We start from the raw sequence: 24,771 nt of genomic DNA, 5'->3' as shown, positions 1-24,771 counted from the left end.
AATTAATATAATAATTACAGCTTCATTACTCCTATAAACTGCTAGGAAGGAGAAAGGTGTAATATATCAAGCTTGGTTCTCCATTATTATTTCCTTTATAGAAATAGAGTTTATCATGTTCATTTATCAGTTAATTTATAACTCTTAAAAACAACAAAATCTAGTTAGGAAAGAAATGTTTTAAAATCAACACTTGAAGTAACGTTGAAATGAAATACTGCTTTTTTCAGCTGTGGAAGAGAAAAGTGTAATGGAGTTAGAAATGAAAATGGCTTTAGTTATTAGCTGTCTGTTGTGCTGGTTCCATGAAGGGCTTTTTCATACATCAGTAAATACACTTTGCTTTTTCTCTTGATGATCCTACTTTTTTTTCTTGAAGTGTTCACATTAGCTAATTAGACACTACATAAGTATATATCTAAGATTTTCAGATTCTGTTGTAAACATTTACTTTTATGAGTAACTTCAGGGATAATGGGACTGAGGAAATTACTAAATAGCAAGTAGAGATTTCAGAGGTGGAATCTAGAGCTGTATAGATTTTTAAAGTAATCACTGATCTTTGTACTAGTTTAAAAAAAAAAGAGACCAACCACCAAAAACTCCCACGTGTTGATTGCCAGCTGTTCAGAGAGATAATTCTCAGTTGGACAGTTGTCTGTTGCCTGGTTACTGAAACAGAATAAAAAAAAAGTTAGCTTGTTAGCCAGCAGGTCTGTAGTATTTTGCGTTTAAAAGGAAGCTGAAACTTAAGTATGTAACTTAGTAGGATCTTGAGATTGTTACATATCTAACTTCTCCTGTGTACTATCACTTAGCAGATTCTAATTTGGTAGGTTTTGAGAAATTTTGAGAAGTTAAAGTAGAAATCTGGCACTGTTTTTTTTTTTTTTTCTACCTGTAGGGGCTTATTCATGTTAATGAGTGAATCAACTTTGACATAGTAAATGGCTTTGGTTTGCAAGAAAGTGCTGTGTCTTTGTCTTGTATAGAAAGGATTATAAGCACTTCTGACAGATTTGGAATGGTTAGTCTAACTTTAATAAATGACACAGGCTAACAACTAACTTTGTTGTCAAAATAAAGAATAGAGTGAGGACAGCTGTTATGAGGGAAATGCCGTATTTTAATGTTTCAACATCTTCACTGAGATTGCTTTTACCTAGGTTTCAATATAATTGAAAACCAAAGTATTTTCAGTAGGTTAGAAAGCTTATGTAGATGAAGGTGCTTCTAGTAGCAGCATTATTTTTTTATAAAGTCAGGATTTCTGTAAAGCAATTATTCATTAAAAAAAAAACAATATAAGACTTAAGTTTTCCCCTTTCATGAAGTTTAAAATTTCCATACAATAATTCAATAGCTTTTTGTAGATAGATCCAAGTTTTAATGGATTCTTGGTAGAGAATAGGTGTTAGAGATAATACTTTAAAAATATAAACAGTGAATGTCTGAATCTCATTTTCCTCTTCTCCCTTTTCTTAATGGATGCAACCTGTAACAAGCAATGTCTTTTTCAAATACTCTTTGATCTCGTTTGTTCTTTAATTAATTTCATTAGCTTAGATATTGTCCTCAGTGGTTGACTAGAGAATTTATTTTGTCAGCGATCAGTAGCTTTTTGGCCAGGGAAGAAGACCTTAGATTTAGTGAATTCATCAGACTGGTCTCCAGAAATGGAGCATGGAGTGGCTGGGGAAGAAGTTTGCACCTTGTTACTATCACATTTCTGTACCTTGTTGCTATCACGTTTCTGTCTTTGGACACAGCTCTCACATGAAGTTAAGCAACAACCATAAAAATTTGACTGGCGAATACCTCGGAGTCTCGCTGTTGCACCTTGCAGCAGTGCAGTCAGCCGTCCAGTCCATCTTCGGATTTAGTTTGTTTCTTAACAAGTATCAGTAGGCCAGTGGGAGTTACTGACTCGGTGAGGAGTATCGTGGTTGTCAGTTGTCCCGTGCTGGAATGCTGCAGGTAATTGGGCTGGACTGGTGAGAGCTGTGGCCGTGTGCTTCTCACGTTGCACTGCAGCTGCTGTTGATCTTAATTAATCTGACCCTCAGAGGCTGCAGTGTCATGGTATAAAACTCAATGCATATTAGAAGTTGGAAGGCTGCTTTTCTGACTCTTATTCATGGCCACGTTTCTAGGTAGGCCTTTTGATTTCCTAATTGGATTTGTTTGACACTAGCATAAAATTCTTAATGTGCTTCAATCTAAAACTGTAATATGTTTTTCTTGTTTATCAAATCTATCTGTTGAGTAATGAAGCTGATGCACATGTTTTTGAAATGCCATGTGGTTATAATGGATTTAAAAAAATATTTCTGCTTATTTTGACAACAACTATTGTCTGTAAATTAAAAGAGTTATACTGTGTCTGGTATGAATTTCTGGTGTAGTATAGTATGTTCTGTAGTGGGAATGCTTAGTGCTTGTTTTATTTAGCCCAGTCTTGTGGTTAAGGACTTCTAGTAGCATGGAAACATGGAGAGCTGGAATTTGGTGCTGCTGAATGGAATCAATTAGTGTGCTGTGCATGTGCAAGGTTTTTAATTTACTGTAGATATATGACTGTCTTCACTGTGACTGCATCACATAGATTTAGGAAAATAGCAGGTTCCTTGCTATTCACCCTCGTATTGAGGGTAATTTTCCTTCCCCCAGAGGAAATATCAAACTGTACTATAACCTTGAGATCTTGTAAGTGTTCCAGTACAGATTTGGGTAGCTCTATTCCATCCTATTTTTGTTTTGATTTCAGGGGTTTCTCTATCCCAACTTGTGATTATTCATGGCACTATAAAGATCAACTACATTGCTTGTATTTTGATTAAAAATAGAGAAAGAATTGTCAGAATACTCTGCCTTAAATTTTCCCTATATTTGATAGACACATTAAATATATTAATATAAAAAATCACAAGATCTGAATTCCATTCCATCCATATGAGCTAGTTTTCCCTTTTACATTTAGATAATTATGGTTGAATCTTACTGAAGTTTGCTTAATATTAGGTGTGCTGCTCTAGATAATAGCCAAGTACTACAATTCCTTTGCAAGAACTTAACTGATCTGATTGAAATGTCAGTTTAAGGCAGTCTTTGGAGACATGTCTATGGAAGTCAGCTCCCAACTCTAACATGCTAGCATGCTTTTGTAGCCTTTGAGTATGAATTTATCAGTCTTTGCTTGAGCTAGTTATTGTTCTTCTTGACTTCTGAATTGCAGTAATTTGCTGTAAGGTTTAAGTGTTCTGCATAATTGATGGACAAAATTAAGTCTCCTTTGTGAAAGGCTGGAGAACATGGGTTGATGTAGGTGATGTGAATAACTGGCTATGTGACCAGATAGCACTTGAAAGAACAGTGTGTTGGGGACCAGGTTTAAAATTAAACATTGGTGGTATGATTGACCTGGGGTCAGATCCCTTGTAAGTCTAAGATACTCTTGCCAACTTATGTATATGAAAGTGGTTATCTGACATTAGCATTTGTTGGATATAAAGTATGAATCTTGGACAAAATTTCGTATTTACCTGGTCTTGTACGTTTTGATTTTGAAAAGACTAAGCATCTGTTTTTCATCGTTGATCTCTCACTGCATCCTGCAGGGCCTGTCATCTCAGCATTGACAGGATCAGATGAAAAATACAATCGATGTGTTGACATTTTTTTGAGAATCACTCAGGTAAGATTACTTGTTATACAGAACTACAGTGAAATTCATGGCTGCTGCTAATGTTTCACCAGTTGGAGCCTTTGCATTCTCAATCATTAATTAAATTAGATACTGAGGTTCTCTGCATGTTCCCTTGTTTCTATTTTAAAAGCACTTTTTGTGCCTTGCTCAGTGCCATTTAACTCTCTTGTAATTTCCCACATAAAGAGCTTCACACATTTGTACTATTTTCCCCCACTTAATAGAGTGGCACCTGTTTGCTTGAATCAAGAACCATAGTGCACACCTCCAAAGGTCTTGGAAGATTTGTTTGTATTTTTTTACAGTCTCAAGTAGTGACTTTAGTCCTATTTAGATTCTTCATTGGCAATATGGGGAAAAAAATTCTTTGTAGAGAACCAGATAATCACATGCAGCAGCAATTTATCATCTTCCTAGTGTGTTCTAAATTCTGGCTTTCAAATTTTACATGAAAAATTACAAATATTTAACTTAATATACAATGGTGGAGTTGTTGTTTTTATAAAATGAGTTATTGAAAATGTTTATATTAGGTCATGCACTGGAAAAGTAGGAAATGGCATGTGTCCATTCAGTTGGCTTTGTTGAGTATCCAGTGTACTTACGAAATTAAAACTATTAGCAGAGTGTATTCCAAAACAGTTAGGCTATGAAATGTCATGGCTGTGAGGGAAGGGGGAAAAAATGACCAGTTGGGCCATATGCCAGTGTTTTAGCTTGACCTAACAGTGGTTTACATTTTGTCCCCATCTGTAATCTGGTGTTAGGAAATGCCAGAGTGCAGGTAGGGTAGTGTATGGTACAAGTAGTACCAGCAGCAGCAGCAATTCAGGTGCTGCCACGGATGCTGTTTTGGCAGTGGTATCGAGCTGGAGCTATAGAATACTTACGTTTTATTGTAATCTGGCAGTCTACCAACAATTTTCTTGAGGAACACCAAAAATAATAAGGAAGTAGGTGGCTTTTTAGTGGAGTTATGACCTGAATTTGAAGAAAACTTCTGTGGAACAAGAGAGGGTCTTCCAGCATTCTGTCTGTGCTGATTTTTCAAAGGTCTGCAATGAAACGCTGCTACTGGATGCATTAAAGCTTTAAAAAAATGATTTGTTGCAAGTGTTAGATGTAGAACATGTATGGGGTTTGTTTTCTGCCTTGCATGTGTGTGCACACTTCATTCTTTGTATGTCTTCTACTTACGCTATTAGGTGAACACTTGGCGACTCTGTCAATCTAAAGTAAAATTTGTATTTCCCAGGAATTCCTTATACGTACATAATTTCCTAATTTCTGATTCTTTTACTGAGCACTGCAGTACATCAAAGTATGCCAGTTTTTTGTTGAGATTAGTCTTCATCAAATAACGTATAATTTCCAGCATAGCAAAATATTCAAGAAAAAAAAAAAGAGAAAAAAAGAATAAGTGTTAATATTACAAAGAGTCTTTTTTAGGGATATATGGTTTTGTGGTTTTTTTTAATGTTGGTGATGCCAAGTGCTCATCTAGTATTTGCACTACTTTTAACAAGAATAAAACACATACTTTATAATTTTATAACATTTGCAAGTTCTGTATGGATCTACATCTATGACTAGCTGTTCTAGTAAGTGTCAACATGATATATTGTGAATGAATTATTAATAATTTTTTTTTTTTTAATTTATTGATTCATAGCTAGAAAGATGGTTCTTTCCATGAATAGCTAGGATTTAGAAGGAAAAAATAATTCCTCTGATTTTAAGTCAGAGTGTTAAAAATATTTTGAGTGTATGTAGAAATATGTGCAATTGCTGGTCTCAGAACTTTAATCTTGCATGCTCTTGATGGAAGAAAATCAAATAAATGGCTAGCCTCCCATTAGGTTTCCTGTACCTTTGGAAAACAAACCCCCTTCAGTTTATGCAAATGTTTTATACCCTCTAGTCTAGGAGACATGGAATGGATAGTGATAACAAGGTTGTTGTTTGAATTAAGCAAGACATTTCTAACTAGTTTATTTTTATTCCAGTTTTTTAATGGTGCTTTGTTGATTAGGAACAAGAAGATTCTATTGTTTCTATATTATCTTTTCCAACAGCTCTTTTGTCTGGTAGTAATTACTAGTTGAAAGAATGTTAGTTGTGATGTTCAGTACTTCAGTTCTGTCCTTCACACTTTATTAGCTTAGCACTTTCTGCTTTCATAACTGCAGACATAAGGACACAAAAGTTAGTAATCCCTAATTGCAAAAGAAGTACCTTGATATTTGTCTTTTCCAACACACATGAATATGCTCGGAATGAGGAAAAAAGAAGCTTCTCTTTATTTATTCACTTTGTGTATTTTTCAATGGAATTGTATGATGTGTAAAGGACTACTCTACTTTCCATGTTGACTAGTCCAGGAACATGTGAAGTTTGATCTCATGCAAAATTCTTTGTGTTTACTTTTGTAAAGAAGTCTCTGCTTGTAAAGTTTGACAACGTTGTATTTGTTGTCTGAATGCTTTTGTTGTTTATTGCTAAGAATTTTGCTTTTTACTAGGATGGCTAGTTCTGTCTTGTTTCTCCCAGTACAAAATTTCAGAAGTGATTACAACAATTTGCTAAGGGTTGCAGTATTTCAACTGCTTGTAAGACCTGATGAACATTTCCTTAAAAATATGCATGTAATTAGATGAGCTCCTAAGATAATGCAAGGATTTATTTTTTCTGTGAAATATTAATGCATAGCACTTCAGAGTGGGTGTTCTTAATGCTCTGGGTACTTATAAGCATCCAAATGTCTTGATTTGGGTGGATTCTTCCTGTTAAGGATTCTAAGAAAGCATACAGGAGTTTTGGTGTAAATTAGTGTGTATTTGTAGGATGGGTTTTATGCTACAAGGTTTTCATATTGCAAGCGATGGTTACTTGGGAGGTGCAGATAACCTGATGATGGCCACTTGATATTCCAGTAAAGTGTGCTTAAAACTACAAGTATTTCAGGAACTAATACAAATTTTGTATTTTTAGGATGACCTACTTCAGTAGGTCTAGAAAGAGGTGTGATGTTGCAATGCTGATTTGGAGGAAATAGTGCTGCTAGTAATTATCTGTCAAATTGCAATGCAGTTCATTGGCAAACCAAGGGAGAATGATGGCATACTTTGTGATTCATGTCAGTTTGAAAGGAAACAAGTGTATCCATAGGTATTCTGGAATCCTCATAGGTAAGTCTCTATGTAGCGAGAAAAACCAGCATACCTCAGAAAATTTGAGATTTTATCACTCCACATTGAATAATTTCAAAAGTTTCACTCTGCTTTAAGAAGATTTTTGTTGCGTTAATCCCTTTAGAGTGCAGTAGTTTTCACAGAGCGTTTGCATACTGGATTTTAAGGGGGTTATAATTTCCCCTATTTCTTTCTCCTTTGCTCAAAAGCAAAAGAAGGATTTTATATTGGATTCCTGTATAGATGTTTCTCCTAGTTAGAAATATAGAAAGTTAGAAGAGTTAGCAGTTAACTTGTGTTGTCTGCTTCAAAATGTGGGACATTCCCAATGTTTTCCCTCTCCCATTGGGGAAATTGAGGAGTCTTGCTGGATGGGCCATGCTAGAGTGCTGAAGATAGTTAAAGATATATATGTAATCCATATCTGTATGCTGCTTATTTGGGGAAGTGATTATCTGAATAAGTATTCAATTTCAATTTTTAGTCTTCGAGTTATTTTTACAACTCCAAGTTTTCCCACTACAAATCTTTTGGATTCTGGATCTCAGTACTAGTTCAGCACGTCTACATGCTGAAAAATGAGTAGTTTATTTCATAAGCATTTTAACATTAATCTTTTTAACGTCTGCTTTTATATGTGCTCTTTGGAATAGGAATTCCACCATTAAAACCATCACTGATGAATTCAGATAAGTAAAACTTCCAGTTTTCAGGTAGGGTGAAGATGTTTGGATACAATCAAAACCTGATGAATTGTTTCCTATTCTTTGTTTTGCTTGAGGTCAAATATTCCCCTAGAGGTGAGCATTTCTGCAGTTCTGCAAGTACAGTTCTTCCATTTTTCCACTGCTGAATTTCTAGTACCTTAAGCAAAAAGAAATATTTTTATTTTTTTTTGTCTCTTAAGCATGAGGACTGAAAATTATAATTTCTTTCCTATTTGCTGCTGCCTCCCACAAGAGTAAGTGGAGACACTTGTACAAAGGCAGTAATAATACCAGCAGTTTCTGTATACAAACATTAAATTCAGGTAAGTATTGAATTTATGCAAGGTGGAATACACCTCCAGTCTGCATAGTCCTGAAGTAGTGTGTTTAAACATAGGGGTAGATTATTAGAAGTGTATTTAGAAAAAATAATAATTATATATATGATTTTAGTTTAGGTCTTTTGGTAAAAGGCTTCTGTATTTCTCTTTCTAGCAGAAGGATGTTTTGTTTTGGTTTTTTTGTTCTGTTTTTTTTCCCCTGGTGCTCATTTATGGTAGTTAAGATTTACTGCTGCGTTCTCCCCTGAGAAGGGTTGTGTTCTCACCATTTTCTAGGCTTGCAAACAATTGTAATTGAACTTTTCTCAGCTGGCTAGAGGTGTTTGAATCTGTATTTGGCGATGTTTTTCTTCCTACATTCAATTTTATTTTAGTCAATTAAATGACAGGCACAGGAGTAATACATGTGTTTTGGTAAGGTAATGTAGGGTGCCTTTCCACTTGTAAATAGATATTTAAATATTTATCAAAAATAGATATATTATACAGATTACCAGTATGAACTTACCAAATATTTTCCCCTTTTGGACTAAGAGTTTTGTAGTATTTCTTTTGGTTCATGGTCCCTTTGCAAGAAAAACGACACTGTTTTAAAACTTCCTTTGAAATTTTAATGCAGATATGTAATCCTTTACTAATGTCAAAAGGAGAGCAAGTGATAAAAATTTGGTGTATCAATAATTTTTTGGAATTGTCTTCTTCTTTGCTTAAAAATGGCCTGGTTTTCTGATCTTTATGCATAGACTGGCTTTTTAATATATTTATAAGTCTGTTCAGTAATTCCATATAGGAAAATACTGGCTTTATGTTAATATATGCCAGTCTTGCTAAAAGATCCATTTTAAAAGAAGTGCTAGATCTCATCCAGATTCAGTTACAAATCCCCTTCAAACTAAACATTTTCTAAAATCTCCTTCCATTTGCAAATAATTGCTCTTGCTACAAGTACTAATTTTCGTCATTTATTTTGATGTACTTATTTGATTTTAGCTTTGAAAGGTATAAATCAAAATTTATGAAGAAGGATGGAACTGGATGAATTATCAAAAATTATCTAAACAATTAGTGGGAAGGATTCTGTAAAGTTTTAATGTGAAATGCTAAAAGGCACAGAAAAGCTTTCTAAAAATAAGGATATATTTGCATTTTGGCTTAAAAATAGTAATCATGAAGTCAAATTGCCCTATTTTTGGTTATTATTACAAAAAGTGTTTTGACTCATCTTTTAGAAGGATTATTTGGACTTTTTCTTGGGGAAGACTTGAATTATGTGTGGAAGAAATCAAGTGTATTCACTTTCCAAATTTTCATTAAGAAAATTTAAATACTTAAGGTTTTCCCATATTCTGGGTAGTACATTTGTTTACACAAGTCTTTATTCTTTTAATCATATTGCCCTTATTTTTTTATTGAAAATGGAAACCTAAAATGTATTTTGGTGTTCAGATTCTAATGCCTTTTGAATTATTTCAGAAAATAATTTAAAATTATTTTTTGCATATGTTTAAATTTGAGCTTAATGCAGACCTTTAGTAAAGGTAATTCCAGGTTCAAGACTTTATGCTCATTTCAAACTGGAAAAAAATGTGGAGGCACTTTTAATTAAAATCTTCTATCTACAATTACTCTTGTGTTTGTGATGCAATCTGTGTTTTTTGGACTAAGACAGTATGTTCAAAGGTATTATCTGCTTTCTGCTGAAATTAACAAATGCACCACCTACAATTTGTGAGGACCAAGGGAAGCAGTGGAAGAGGCATTTGATGACTGAGTGGCGTATCTTTATTTTTTTACTCTTGGACAAGAAACAAAAGTATTTTGAATGGCTGCTACATATTTATTTGTCTATTAAGGTGCTAGCTGTTAGTACATTTTGATTTTTATTGTCTAAAAATACATGGTCCTGTTTGAGTTGGAAAAGGAGAGATTAAGATTATATAACGTTTCATGGTAATTATGCGTGAGCTCTTTGCTTATTTGCGCAAAGAATCATTAAAAAAAAAATCCCTCTGAACAGCTGAAGTGACATGAAGCACCAGCTGGGGAGTCTGAAATCAAATATTTTAGGGCATGATTTGTACTAAACTGCAATTAGAATGTATGATTCTGCACTAGCAATTGTTGTGAGTGAGGTCAAATTGCACATAAAGAAGGAACACAAGTGATGTCTGTCTTCACTGCAACTGATGCCTGTACACGTGCTATTTCACAGTATTTTTTATTCACATGCAAAATGGGGAGAATGACTAACTTGATTGTCTTGTTTGTTTATTGTCAGTTAAGACTTAGTGTGTCAATAGGTGAATTAAAGACTTGAAAGCAAGAAAAAAAATTGAAAACACCCTTTTTGAAAAACATGTTCTTAAAAATTTAAAATTAATTTTACACCCAAATATTTTAATATTAGGAAAGTTAAGAGCAATTCTAAAACATCAGAGTCTTGTTCCAATGTATTTTTTTTCTTTTAATTTTTTTTCAAAATTTAAATTTTTTTTGTGCATAGTAAAATTGCAATATTGACCTACTAGTATTATAAAAAGATAGCATTTTCTATTTTCAGAAAAAAACTGCATTTTGACACATTGTTTAAAAACTAGAACAGCTCTGCATATGAAAACACAAACTGTGATAATTAGATAGTATGCCATATGTGGTAGTTTAAGTTGGCATATATCTCAAATGGCATGTTTAATGTACTGTATTACTGGAATTAGTAATTTTACAGCTGAGAGCTGTTAATTCTGTTATACTCATTCCCTCTGATGACCCTGTAGGTAATGATGGCAGACATTTTTCTCTGCAAAAACCTGTTTCTGATAAATTATAACAGTTATAAGCTGCTGTATTTTTAATGGAATCTTTGACTAGTGTATGTTCCTCATAATATTTTAGGTGTCTCTAACTACTTCAGAATTCCAGGATTTTCTTAAAGATATAATTGGTATTGATGGATGGTCACATTTTTTGCTTGATGAAATATATGTAGTGAGGAAAGAAGGAAGGTCTGTTTTTTCCATATAGTTTTTTTGGGTTTTTTTCTCCCCCACTTTTTGTTAGGGTAAAAAATATTGTTAACCCTACGTGCTTGAGAATTATTGACAATGGTTAAAATCCACATAGCTGTGGAATCCACACTGTAGCTGAATAGAAATCACTGGTCATGAAAAGTCAAGGGAAGAAGGCAAGATTTTGAGTACAACTGGTTATGTCTGAGATGGAGTTAAATTTTCTTTTTCATAGCAGCTTGTATGGTGGCAGGTTATAGAGTTGTGACCAAAAAGTGTTGACAGTACACTCATCTTTTAACTCTTGCCGAACACCGTTTGCACAGTGGCAGGGCCTGCTCTGTTTCTGACTCTGCCCACCTCTCTAGTGAGAAGACTGGGTGTGCAAAAAGAAGTTGCCAGGTGGATAACCTGAACTGTCTCAAACTACTCCGTGCCATATAGTCCTAGCAAAAGAAAAGCAAATTAAATGGAGTGTTCAGCTAGCAGTTTGCTCAGAGAGTAGCTGGGAAACTGTCTGCCCAAGGACACCGGTGATTGCCTTTGAATCACAGAATCAGAAAGGTTGAAAAATACTGAAATCCAGCTGTTTTCCCACTAGTTTTCCCACATGGTGGTCATGTTCACCATCAAGCCTTTGGGATATCGAGCCGTGTCCTAAAGTGCCATTTTTGAACCCTCTGAGGGAGGGTGACTCCACCACCCCTCTGAGCAGTCCATTCTGATGCTTTACACCCTTTCTGTGAAGAATTTTTTCCAGATACCTAATCTAAACCTCCCTGGGTGTACCTTGAGGCCATTTCCTCTTATGGTGTCACTGATTGCCTGGGAGAAGAGGCCAGTTCCCACCTGGCTACAGCCTGCTTTCAGGCAGTACCGCAGAGAGCTGTAAGGCCTCCCCTGAGCAGCTTCTTCTCCAGGCTAAACACCCCCAGCTCCTTCAGCTGTTGTTTGTGAGACTTTGCTCCAGACCCTTCACCAGCTCTGTTGTCCTCCTCTGGAAGGACATCCCCTCAGTGCCTTTCATGTAGTGAGGGGCCCAAAGCTGAGCAGGGGATTTGAGGTGTGGCCTCACCAAGTGCTGAGCACAGGGACATGATCGCTTCCCTGGCCCTGCTGTTGCAAGCCAGGATGACATTGGTCTTCCTGGTCACCTGGGCACACACAGCCTCATGTTCAGCTGGCTGTTGGCCAGCTACCCCAAGTCCTTTCCTGCCTTTTCTGTGGGCTTTTTATTTTCTTCCTATTTTCCTTTACTTCCTATAATATTTTTATCTTGACCCATGACTTTTCTTGGCTTGCTCTTAGTATTTTCTTCCCCCATTCTGCTGGGGAAGGGGTGTGGGTGAGCAGCTTTGTGGACTTGCCTGCTAGACAGGATAAAGCTCACCACAAGCATTATTAATCTTTTTGTGTAGTGCAAATATTTTGCCTTTCTAAAAATGTAAAGGAGGGTGAGAGACACACCCACAACTTCACTCAAGTTTGTCTTTATGTACCAGCAAACACTACTAAGAGTTGCAAAAAATAATTGAATTTATAGCTTTTGGTGCCGATTAGGACTGCATCCGTTTTCTACTATAGACATTGTTGGTGTGGTTCTAGGCTGAGTACACAAAAGGAACATAGTATCAAAAGCAACAGTGAGAGATCATTTGGGAAAGAAATTCAAGTGAAATGTTAGAAAATACGTGTGGAATGGGCTTCATGGTTTAGGGACTCCATTTCTCTGTTGTCCTTCCAGACAAACCCATAAAATCTCATAATCATTACCCTTTTAATGCCTTCCACCTGCCCCAAAATTGAGGTGATGCTGCCAGTTCCAAACTCCTCCACAAGAGAAACAAAGTGGAAAAGGTCTGAAACTTCTTTACTCACTGAAGGGCTGTCCTAAATAAAAAAGGATAAGGGTGACAAAGGAAAATGTGGCCTATAAGCTTAATGCCTGTTTGTATGAAACTATTCAAACAAGCTAGTGGGCAGGCTTTGATAGCAAAGCCAAGGGGACACTTTTTTTCCTTCATAAGAAAATGAAATTTAGTTAATGAAAAGAATTGCAGTCATTTTTGACAGAACTATTAACAGAACATGATACTCATGCAGTCATACTCTTGGGTCATTAAGTCCAATTCCAGCTGATTGCAGGTAGCTATCATTCATAACCTCAGTCTATGAAAGACCTTTTAAAGACAGACAGGAACTTTGGAAATTGCAGAGCTTCATTAGTATTGGGATTTGCTGCTCACTCAGCCTTTTTTCATGAAACGTGTGGTTCCTTGCACAAAAAAACCACCAAAAAACTATTAAAGTAACTTTTTAGCTTTGAGAAGTTCTGATTTAAGAGTCAAGTGACTCCAAGTGTGGTGTCACATGAATATCTGATGAAGTTCATAAATGAATAATGTGTGAGTTGAACATCAGTTTGATTGGTAACGAAAACTGTGTTGAAATTAAGCATGGCATTCTAGACTGTTCACCATTATCTTTAAACCAACCTTACTTTCTACTAATTTGCATGATATTGTGGTTATATTTTTATTCATGTTCTGTATGCTCCTCAGCCATTTTAAAGCTGGTTTCCTTTCTGTGTTTCAGTTTGTGGTTTTCTAATTGCAATGAATATTACTAATTATGATAAATATTTGCCTGTGGAAAAGGTGACCAATTGTCTCCACCCTCCCCAGCCTAAACTGGAACAGTGAAACTTAAACTCAAGTAGTTGAAGGGCTTTAGATGTCCAATTTCCTATTGTTAACCTCTGTTGAAGATGAAAAGGCTGTGGAAATGGTCTTTTAGTCTTGTAATTAAATGCTACCTGAGTTGTGCATGAACATATCGCTGAGGAGAGGTGTGCTTACAGACCACAAGTGTAAGAGTTTTGCCTCCTTTGGGTCTTTTACTGTCATTTGTCATAGCTAATTTACAGCCTCTGGGTGATTGTTCCTGTGGTACTACTGTTGCCACAGCCTCGGCAACTTTGAGTGTGAGGGGAGATGTGTTTCGATTTGTTGCAGTGCCTTTGCAAAGGCAGGCGAGAAGTCAAAGTATTGGGTTTTTTTAACTCTGAAAATCTGGTCCCATTTGATAATACTTTCATGGGATGAAATAGTTCTTTCTCTAGCTCAGTCTGAGGAAGTTGCAAAATAAAACTTTGAGTAGCGTGCATAGTAATTGTTACATAAAAGGGACAGAACTTTTTGTTTTGAATGGGCATTGCATGCCTGTGCAAATGTAAAAATTAGGTCATTTGAGAGATATATGTGCCCATGTGTACGTAGCAGGCACACATATATATGCTTACCTCTTTGTTCTTGAGTTCTGCTATGACTTTGTCATTTCCATATCTTTGGTTTTTCTTTCTTATTCACAATGGTTATGTTTTTGATGTGGTTCACTCTGAAAATCACAGAGTTTGCCTGAATAAGGATGGTTTCTAGAAAAGGGACGAGAAAATGGAACTGCAAGGAGAAAGCACTTTCAAATAGTTCATTAAAACAATGTTCAGTTGCTTGCACTCTAAACTCCTTGGCTTAAGATTCGTGAAAAGTTACCAACTTCTAAATTGGAATCTCAAGAAATCAACATCAGGATATTTTGTGAAAGGACAAATGGAATATAGGGAAGTTTCTGATTGCTTAGGGCCTGTGATGACTATCTCTTCATTAAAGCTGAGGACTAGGGAACGGTTTAGCTTTTTTACTGGCTCAGTATTTTAAATATAATAATTATTTACCTTTAATAAATTAAAGACCTGTTTTGTTCTGAAGTAGCTTTTGTTAACGGTACTGTTTTGTAGAGATCAGTAATTTTTTTTTCTTAAACTTTGATTTGATCAGCTTAAACTTTGAGTGACTATAGTTGTACTTTATCGCTGTGTAAATTTCTGCGCATAGCTGAATAAGAGAAGCAAAAGTCATATTGAAATAGTAACAAGAAGTGCTGATTTGGTAATACAGGGTTTTTGTAATAAAATTTATATGAAAATCTTTTCAGATTATGTTGCTTGCAGAGTTCTACTTTATTTGTAACTGAGGGCTCATTAAATAGAGATACTTTTGTGTATAACAGTTTGGCAGTTCTAAGTTCTTACAGATTTTTGTCACAAGTGATGCTAATACCGTTTTTACAGCTGAAAGTATTTTATGGTTCAAAGATCCCCCTACAATATGTGCATTGGGGATTTTAGATTTGTGACAACAACCTGATGTCTTCCTGCTTCCTGAAGATGATTATTGCGTCTTGACTGATTATGTAGGAACCCATAAGATTCCCATATTCTGTCCCAGATAGAAATGCAGAACAAAAATCTGTTGTTATGTCCCCAGCCATTGTTTAGGAGACAAAAACAGTTTTGGAATTAACTTCACATAGGAATGTGATATGTTTTATGTACACACCACATCTGTGTACTTGTATGACATTGCATGAAAATTTATAAACATGAAATAGTGTTGCTATAATGCATTTTTCTAAATTAAAGTTTACAGAATGAGTTTGATAAGTTTTGTCATGAGAATTTATGTCTGGGAATTAGAAGTTAGGGGAGTGTTTTTTTCTTTTTTTGAAGAACCTGCAACATTAATAAAACCTTTCCAATTGCTCTCTATATATGTGTAGCACACGTGTTTTTAACAGTTATGTTCATTTTTAGTTTTAAATTAGAAATCAGGATATGTAAATACTAAAAGGGTGAAATTGCTTTGTGACTGTCACTTAATCTTGCCTGAATTTAAAAGCTTTTTTAATGATAGTTATGATAGATGGTTCTTTAAAATATGTAGAACTAGAGCTCCTTACTCCATTTAAAAGAAACTCATATTTTTCATTGATGATTGATGTGGAGGAGAAATACCTTTAAATATTGTAACTGTACTGTTTTTCTAGAAATCTTATCAATTTAACACACTCTATTTATCCTTTTTACCCAGTATTTTTGCTTCATCATTCCATAGTTTCATTTACTTCCTAGAATGTAGCTGCTAGTCAAAGTGGAGAGCTTCACCTCAGCTGAAGTGGTGGGCATCTTATACTCTAGTTTTCCTTCTTCTGCTTGTGTGTACTTGTTCAGTGGTCTGTGAACTTTATTTTTCATGCAAGTGCTATACTGGATTGATTTCTAAAAAGTAAATCTATCTTCAATTATCTCCTACAAGGAGCTACAGTACTTTCTGGTAATAGACATACTACATTTTTATGTTTCCCTCTTCCCTTCTCCCTTATCTCCTGCTACTTTGTTCCCATAGTGTTATAGGTATATATAACATAGGAGGACGTTTGAAGGGCTTTTCACCTAGATTCAATTACAAATAAAGAATGGTTCTGAATTTGAAATTCTGAAGCATCTGTTTCAGAAAAAACTTTGATAATTTAAGTATGTATTTTATGTAGTTGGACATGAAGAACTCTTTACTTAGGAGCAGGGAGAAGGTTATATAAATAGAGGAAAAACTCATGTCATTTAGGTCAGAACATGATGAACTTCAGTTAGCTTAGGCCCTGAATATTCAAGTGAGCAAGGAATTTTACATGGCAAATAGGTTTCTTGGGGTATCTATAAAGTTATATAGATATAAAAAGAAGTTTGCAAAGTCAGTGGAATAATTTTATTATTTTATTCTAAAATTGTACTTTAACTTTGGTTATGAATTATGCTAGCTCAGAAACAAATGAGGAACAGTTGTGCCTTTTTATGGTGTGCATAAGAAGATGGCCTTTGAAAAACTAAGGCAAAACTGATGTATAAAAAAATATAGCAAATCTGCATGTTGTTACTAAAATATCCTGTACTTCCATGAAAATATGAAAGGACTTCATTGCCAATTGGAAGTGGCACTGATAGATTATCTACTTGTCATAAGCACTGTCTCTGTATTGATGTGGTGCTGCTAGAAGGGACGCTGTTTGATCATGATACTGCAGTGCTTATGCTTCAGTACCAGTACTGCATTGGGTTTATACTGGTGTTCTCTATTATTGCTTTGAAAGACAGCTTTGAGTTCAGTGGTCTCAGTTACTGTTTTCTTTCATATATAGATATGAACAGTTGTAAATTAAATTTGACCATCTGTCACATTCAGGGTGTTTGAAAATTTAGTAATTATTTCAAACATTACTTTGAAAATTAAAATTGATATGACTAAACCCCAGACTATTAGCTGTAAGGATTCTTGTGTTGCAGTGCAAGAACATTTATCAGTATCTGCTACTTACCTAATACTTTTTAATATCCCATTTTCTAATTTACATAACTTCATGCAAGTGTAAACTGGAAGACTAAAATACCGTAGAAGTTACAAACAAAGATAAATAAAGAATAATTTAAAAGGTCATTTTGAATAATACTTCAAGATGATTGGGACTGACCTCTCTCTGCTGTTTGATAAGAGAAGTGTACTTACTATTTTTAAGTAACTGAGAAAAGGGAGAATGGACAAACATTCCTGATAGCCACTTGGACAATGTTCCCATTTATGCACTTTTTGTTCTAAATCTCACAATACTTGGAACAAAAATGTCAAATAGGTGTTCTAAATGAAGGGGCATCAACTTATAAGTAATGTATTGAGCTAAATTCAATTCAAATTTTAAAAACTGGAATAATATGAGTTTACCAATTTACCAATACAGCATCTTTTTATAGCTTCATAAAAGATGTAATCCCATGTGTTTATTGGCAGAGTCATGTTCTGTAAACCAGAGTTTTGTTTACCTAAATGAAACTTGAGGAAAGAAGGGTTTGTTATAGGGAAATACAAAGTGGAGAAGAAAGTTGGTCAAACTGTGGAATAATGGTTGTCATAGTCATTTTTCTAACTTTGATATTATCCATTGAGGCTTATTATGGTCATCATCCTTGATGAAATTAGTGGAAATAAGTGAAGTGATACCTCACTCATAAGTTATATCCTAATAGCTCATTTCCTTTATTTTGTCTACTTTGTGATTTCAAAAAAGGAGAAAATAGGGAAAATTCCTCATGTGTGTGTATATAAATTCTAAGGTATTTTGATCTATGCTGTCCCCATAAGTCCTTGCAAATTAAAAAAAAAAAAAAAAAAAATGATAGGCTTTGTAGCATATTTGGAAAGAGAGTTTGTCAGAAGTGTTTTTGTTAGAGATTAATCAAATGTAATGGCTAGCTTAAAAACAGCAGTTATCTTAAAACTGATAAAATTCTTAGGTAGCTGTGGTAAAACATGAGTGAAACCTGATTTTAAGAGGCTCAAAGGAATTGCAGGTATATTTCCTCCATCCTAACTATATGTTGTAAAATGCAGGCGGTAGGCTGAATTTCCTTTTGCGTTGTGTTTTTTGTGCATGATTTTAAGTAGAGATGTGCTATTTGAAAGTTTTGCACTTGATAATTTGTTGTCATAGGTAAATCATCTGCCTTATTTTCTGATAAATCACATCTTAAGTGTTTAAATCTATTTATTTTTAAGGATTTTTTATATAAGGCATAATTCTATATGGCATGCCTAGACTGCTCTAGAGGTCTGCTTTTTTTCTGTGTGTGTTAAGGGGGAGACTGATTGTTGTTGTTCCCCATAAAGCAAATTATTCTAGACCAACAGATTAAACCCAAAAAAGTTCCAAACATTCAGATCTCATGGGTCTAGGGAATCCCAGACACTTTTATTTTTGTACTTACAAAGTAAATCTCCTGAAGAAGCTGTGAACATTTGTACAAAAAACTGAATGCAATTAAACAGCTAATTTTCAAAATTCAAATTCAACCAGGGTACCTGCTGCCAAGATTTTTTTTTTCTCATTTAAATTACTTAGGAAAAAAAAATTAAGGAATCCATTGCAGACATATATTAATAAATATGTTCTAGAGTACTGTGGTGTTGGTAGCTTTCTGCATCTTACTGTAGCTTTTTGTTAGTGTAAACTCTCCAAACTCATCAGAAGTCTATTATATCTGTTGATGACTTGAAGGCATTTATAAATTTGTCTTGGTCAAATAGCAGAATTGAAAATGTTAGGGGCGCTATTTTTCTGACAACAGTCAATTTACTTGCAGTGTGGGATTAAAAATAAAATATCTTTTGGAAAATAAAAAAAAGAGCAGCAATATTGAAACTTGTCCTCCTTATCAGGCATTTACTGCAACTTCCAGTGAGCTATCATTGTGTAATATATTTTCATATGCAGTAAGTACATTTAGGGCAGTGGGAAGCTTTTTTGGCTTCAGCTTGTCCCCATGCTTTCCTCTTTCCCCCCTTTCTTCACTTTCCATTTGGTAAAACATTTGGATGTGGAAGAGAAGGAACCACATTCCAAAACAATTCCCATTAATGTGATCATGGAAGGTCACAATGGTAGTAGCTGTACGCAGAGTATGAGCACTGGGAAGATGCACTGAGGAAACATCTTTCTGTAATGATGACCTTTTAATTTCAGAATAGTATGTGTCATTCAATATGGTGCTTCTTGCATTCTTATTTTCAATACAAACATTTCAATCAAGGGCATTTTGGAACCAGAACAAGTGCAAGATAATGAGTGTTCTGTGTAAAATTTAATGGTGGTCCAATTGTGGCTGAAGATGTTTTAGATCTTCTAAAACACAGGTCTTATAATGAAGCATATGATTAAGTGTACAGGTTCAGGTCTTCTGTTGATTAAGTAAGAAGGAAAAACCATTTGTCTCATACCTGTTTTATTCCTTTTGAATGTCAGACTGTTAACAGTGTTTCAAGTCAGTGTTACTAGCAGACTGAAAGGGAAGAATATATCATTGAGTTGTTTTTTTTTTTTTTCGAAGCACATGAATGCAGCATGTTTGTGTTTCAACAGTGACCTTGATTAAATGTGGTAGAGGAGAGTACTTGCTGTTACTTTTCTGGTAGTCATATCCTAAAATAAACAGCTTAAAGACCAGTTTGGAATCTGTAAACCATTTGGTAACTCCTTTAAAATCTAATAAAATAAATACAATATTAATAAATCCCCAATTAAATGCAAATTCAAATGAAAAGAGTCCTATCCTATGTATTTTTTAATGCTTTATATATTTTTTCATTTTCAAGAGTAGGTCCAAACTCACCCAATTGAGATTGCCTTAAGTATATTGTCTGTTATATGCAGAACTTCCTTCCCTTCTGATTGAAAACATACTAATATTACTTATAAATTCTGAATTTTTAATTTCTTTCTTCTTGCAACAGAGACAATAATTTTAAAAGTGCTTGGTTGTCATTATCACTTTTAATTACAAAGCAAAATGAAATCTTTTTTCCAAGCAGAAGAAAGTTGACATACAAGATACTATTCCTTTTATTGCCAATTCTGTTTTAGCTAACTGTGTCTCAGACTAGATTCAAAAGTTAGCAATAAAAGAAATAGAACCACAGAAACATTTAGTGTTAATGAGGATTATTTTTAATGATATGTAATCTTGCCAACTAAAAATGTGTTTTCCCTGAATTCTCATCTCATCCTTTATTAATTATTGTTTTTCAAAGACTCTATGAGTTGAATAGAGGTAATTTTCAGTTTTGTATTGTAGAATTTTTTGTTTTATTCCAATTGTTACTTTTCAATTTCTAGTTCCTGGTAATGGAGGAATGGCACCATTGGCAGTAAGGCAATAAAGAAAAAATGTGGAAAAAACTATTTATTTGTGATGCTTTTGGTAGTATTTACTTAATTACTTATAAGTAATTCATGACTATGCATACTTACTGAATGAGTAGAGTTAATATCTTGTTTTGTTAGCATTGTCCTGCACTACTCTTTAGTTACTCATAATTTAGGAAAGCCTGAGCAGAATAGGATGCTGCCAATTGCTTGTGGTTTTTCTTCTGATTCTCATTTTCACAGGAGGTACTCAAAAATGGAAATAAGTAATTATTTCAGCATCCTTCAGGTGTAAGATGTGCTGTTTCTAGGATTTTTTGCGGGGGAAGAGGAAATGATGTGCTGAATTTTATATAAAATTTATATAAAATTTGGATATCTGGTTTGAACTTGCGTAGAATTACTGTTTTCAGGATATTTGCTTTTGTTTTGTAGATCCATATATTGTTACTGAATGGTTAACATTGTGTTTGCTTGACTTGCTGCATGACTGTTAAACTGCTTTTGTTTAAACCTGGACGCTTGTGAATAGTGCCTGAAGTGACCCTCTGTGAAAAGTTTACCTGAGCTGAATTTGTTAGAATTGTACCAGAGCATTCTCAGGCATCAGTTTTTCAAAGTTAATGTTCATTTCTGAATGGAGAAATTCTTCATGGCCCCTAAGGCACTGAAGTTAGTCACATTCCCTTACCAGGGTTCTTCACAAAGTCAGATTATGTTATCTAGTTCTTTCGCTCTGAAATGAATCCTGTACAAGTTGCATTGTCTCTTGGGTTTTGGTCGCTATCACAACTGTTCAGTTACCAGGAAAAAGAATGGAAGGAGAAGATACAACAAATGTTTAAAAACATGACTTAAGGTACCAACTCAGTAGGTACAAGAAAGCGTCAGTCAGAATAGTGTGTGGGAGCAGAGAGCACTGGCTTCTTCATGTAAATTTTTCTTTTGAGTTCCGTGCTTGACTAATTTAAGTTGTTCAGATAATTCTGATTTAACTTCTTTTGATTTTGGAGGCAGGTGTGATGGGGGAGGGCTGGTGAAAAGCCTAGATCTCACACTTGTACGTACAGATTTTCTAAAGTATTTAAGACATAATATGAGGAAAATACCTCATTTTTCATATTCTATTGGAAACCACTGATTCACTTGCTGAAACTTGGAAGAAGTAGAAAACAAACCAGCTGAAGGCAAAGATCCAAATGCTTTGGCAAACTGAAAACTAGGTGAAGACAGAGGCATATAAATCATATTAAGTGTTAGGCAATCTTAATTATAAATGAAACACATCAATATTATTGTTGAATTTTAGATTATTTTAATTTATTAATTAGATTATTATTATTTGATAATTTTGATCAAATGATCAAGTGATTTGTAGGAAGCTTGATGAGTCTACAAATTTTGAGAATAGTTGCTTGAGGTTTGTACCATTTCTTTTTTTTTTTTTTTCTCCCACAAACTGAGGAACCCTACTACTTCTAAATTCACCAGCTTTTATTCAGATGCTTCAGATTAAATTGAAAACAAATGTATGCTTTTGTTTCCCTGGGAGTGTTGGGGTTTTTGGTTCGTTTGTTTTCTCTTGTGCAGAAAAATGCCACATTGAGTTTCTCCCACATTGTTTGTGACAAAACAAATCTGGCTTGTGTGTGAAACAAATCTCTTATACTAGGGAGGCTATCTTTAATAACAGATGAAAAATGGTTGTGGTAGTTGTGGCTTCCTGAGATCACAGAGACAGACTTGTTTGTGTGCATTTGGTTTTCTTTTAAAATTTAAATGTACCACTAACTATAATTTACAGTTTCCTAGGGAAATAGCATTTAATATGTGGCTTAAAATGTGTTTTCTGTAAATACCTGTGGTTTTAGGATATCTGTATTTTTGGTTAACTGGATATGTTCATTTCTCAATAGCAGTCTTTTGGAACCACAAAAATGAAAAGCTTTTAGCTTTGGGTTTCTTGGTCTTCCCTCTTGCCCCATGACTTGTATAATGCTATTCATATTTTACTATGCCCTTAAAATAAAAAAGGCTCTTTTGACCAGCATACTTTATTCAGGAGTTTAAATGTGGTTATTTGAAAAAAAATTGATCCTCAGTAATTTAAATCCTAATCTGTTAAAAAGTAGAGTTTAGCTGTTTAAGGACTTATATTTTTTTTAAACTCAAACTCCATAGATCTCTTCTTGCATTATCATTACTACTGAAAGGCAAAAAGATATGAAGTTTAAGGAGGGTAGCTCAGGAAATACCTTATTTCCACATTAAGTTTAATGTAACTTCCAGCAGAATCAGCTTTGAACATCTATGCATATAAAATTAGTTTCTCAAGGATATTATTTACAGGGAAGTATTTGAGTTATACTTAAATTCTGTGAAATAACATTTTTTTTTAAATGAAAGTTGACTTTTCTAGTAAAATCAAAGAATTTTGTTAAGCTTTCTCTGCCTTGGTCCCTTTCATCACTTGCAGTGTAATGCGTTGAAATATCTCTGGTTTTCCTAGAGTGACAGCTAGATGTTTATAATTTTACTATTATAATTAACAAGTCAAGAAACATTTTTCTTATCACAATTGTGTGATTTACCAAATTAAACACTCAAAAATTCTCTAAATGCTGAACAACCAACATAGCAAGTTGTTTAAACACTGCCCCCCCCCAAATATATATATGTATATATATATGTATGTATGCATGTATATGGAGTGAGGAGATAACTGGAAAAAGCATACCTATCTTAGAAAAAAATATAACCTCTCTAGACATTACTTTTTGGTACCTATTGAAACATTCTTCTTAGCTCTTTGTAGAATTTCAACAGTTGCAGTCAGTATTTGTAACTGCAGAAGTCCCTTTTAGTCTAGGCTGCTGTGATGCACCCAAATGGGAAACAGAGGTAGGGAGCTGAATAGGTTTCAACTCTTATTTGGCTTTATATTAAATATTTTCTGCCTATCTCTATGCATAGAAGTTTATTCTTTGCTTTGGTAGATGGTTTTTACCACATGTACTAATGCAAACTTAGCCATCCAGTGAAGACTATTCTGGTATACAGATTTGCAGAGGTCTCTTTCTCTGGTCATCAGATCGAGTAGTCTGCTCTGTTTAGCACCTTCTCTATCCTGGCCCTGTGCCGATGCAGTGTCCTTGACCTGCCTTTCAGCTCATGTATGTATTTGTAAGGACAGCTCCTTGCTTATTAAGACACTCTAAATAATACTGAAAAATTCCCAAACATTAAATATTCTTTTAATTTCACTGTTCATCAGTTTTTTCCTTTTGAAAAAGTAAAATTGTTTTGGTTTCAACCAGTTGTTCTTTACTAGCATCAGCTTCTTGACTTTTTCTTTGCAGATAATTCAATGCTTCTTAGTGTGTCAAATGTCCTTTATAGATGGGCCGATTGTGTGTGGAGTCTGGGTGTTGCCAAATCTATATAAAAATGGCAAAGCCCTGGGTGAGATAGGACCAAATCTTTAACTGTCTTGCAAGACTGGTCATTTGCCACCCCAGAAGAGAAGCTAGTGGATGGCAAGTTCACCCTTGCAAAGTCCCCTGGATCCCTTTAGTCTTTACAATAAAATACCTAAACATCTTACTGGTGTTTTTTTGTGAATTGATCGTTCAGAAGACTTTTTGAACTTCCTAACAAGCATTTGTTGCAAGCCTGAATGAATTTGACTTCAAAGTGTTGACACTGCTTACATTCCATTGTTGAATAATTGTACTTGGAGTCTCTTTTTGAAAACAGATGATGTTTTTAGATTTTAAATGTGTTTTTAATGAAGAAGTACAGTTGCAGATACTAAAGATGCTAACACTTGTTCAAATGTTGCTGTTTCAGTTCTGAGTTACATCACAGTTTTCATGATGGATGACCCAGCTTTATGGCCAGGAAAATAGGAGTAATTTTGTCAGACCATTAGTTTACTACCTTCAGTGTGTATTCTCACTTCAGCTGTTTGCTTCAAACCATTTGTCAAGGGTTGTCAGAATTTACTAAGAGAAGTCCTGCTCTGAGAATGAGCAAAGGGAGGTGTCAGAGGGGAACATGGTGTACCCTCGTATGAGAAAGGAGCAACCTTCTCCCTCCTAACCTCATGCCCTACTCCCAAAAGACACATGTTTCTTTTTAATAACTTTGATATTTTCAAACATTTAATATACGGGCTTTTTTTAATACAAGTTTTCAGAAAGTTCTTAAAAGGGAGTAATAGTGATTTGTGTTCTT

General features: G+C 34.6%; 1 protein-coding gene across 5 annotated transcripts in view; it reads left to right on the top strand.

Moving 5' to 3' along the window:
• Positions 1 to 24,771, top strand: part of NOVA1 (NOVA alternative splicing regulator 1) — a 142,312-nt gene that overhangs the window by 6,774 nt on the left and 110,767 nt on the right. The window contains exon 2 of one of the 5 annotated variants that reach the window (XM_088057469.1): positions 3,618 to 3,694. The exons of the other annotated variants lie outside the window; for them this stretch is intronic. The gene's annotated coding sequence lies outside the window, so the exon portion shown is untranslated. The remainder of the gene's footprint in view (positions 1 to 3,617; positions 3,695 to 24,771) is intronic. 5 annotated transcript variants of the gene reach the window in all.

Source organism: Pseudopodoces humilis, chromosome 7, assembly GCF_049639895.1.
Source record: "Pseudopodoces humilis isolate 2021_Gansu_Grassland_sample_001 chromosome 7, ASM4963989v1, whole genome shotgun sequence".
NCBI lineage: Eukaryota > Metazoa > Chordata > Aves > Passeriformes > Paridae > Pseudopodoces > Pseudopodoces humilis.
The sequence above is the reverse complement of the archived record's forward strand: the minus strand, read 5'-3'. Positions and strand labels throughout refer to the sequence as shown.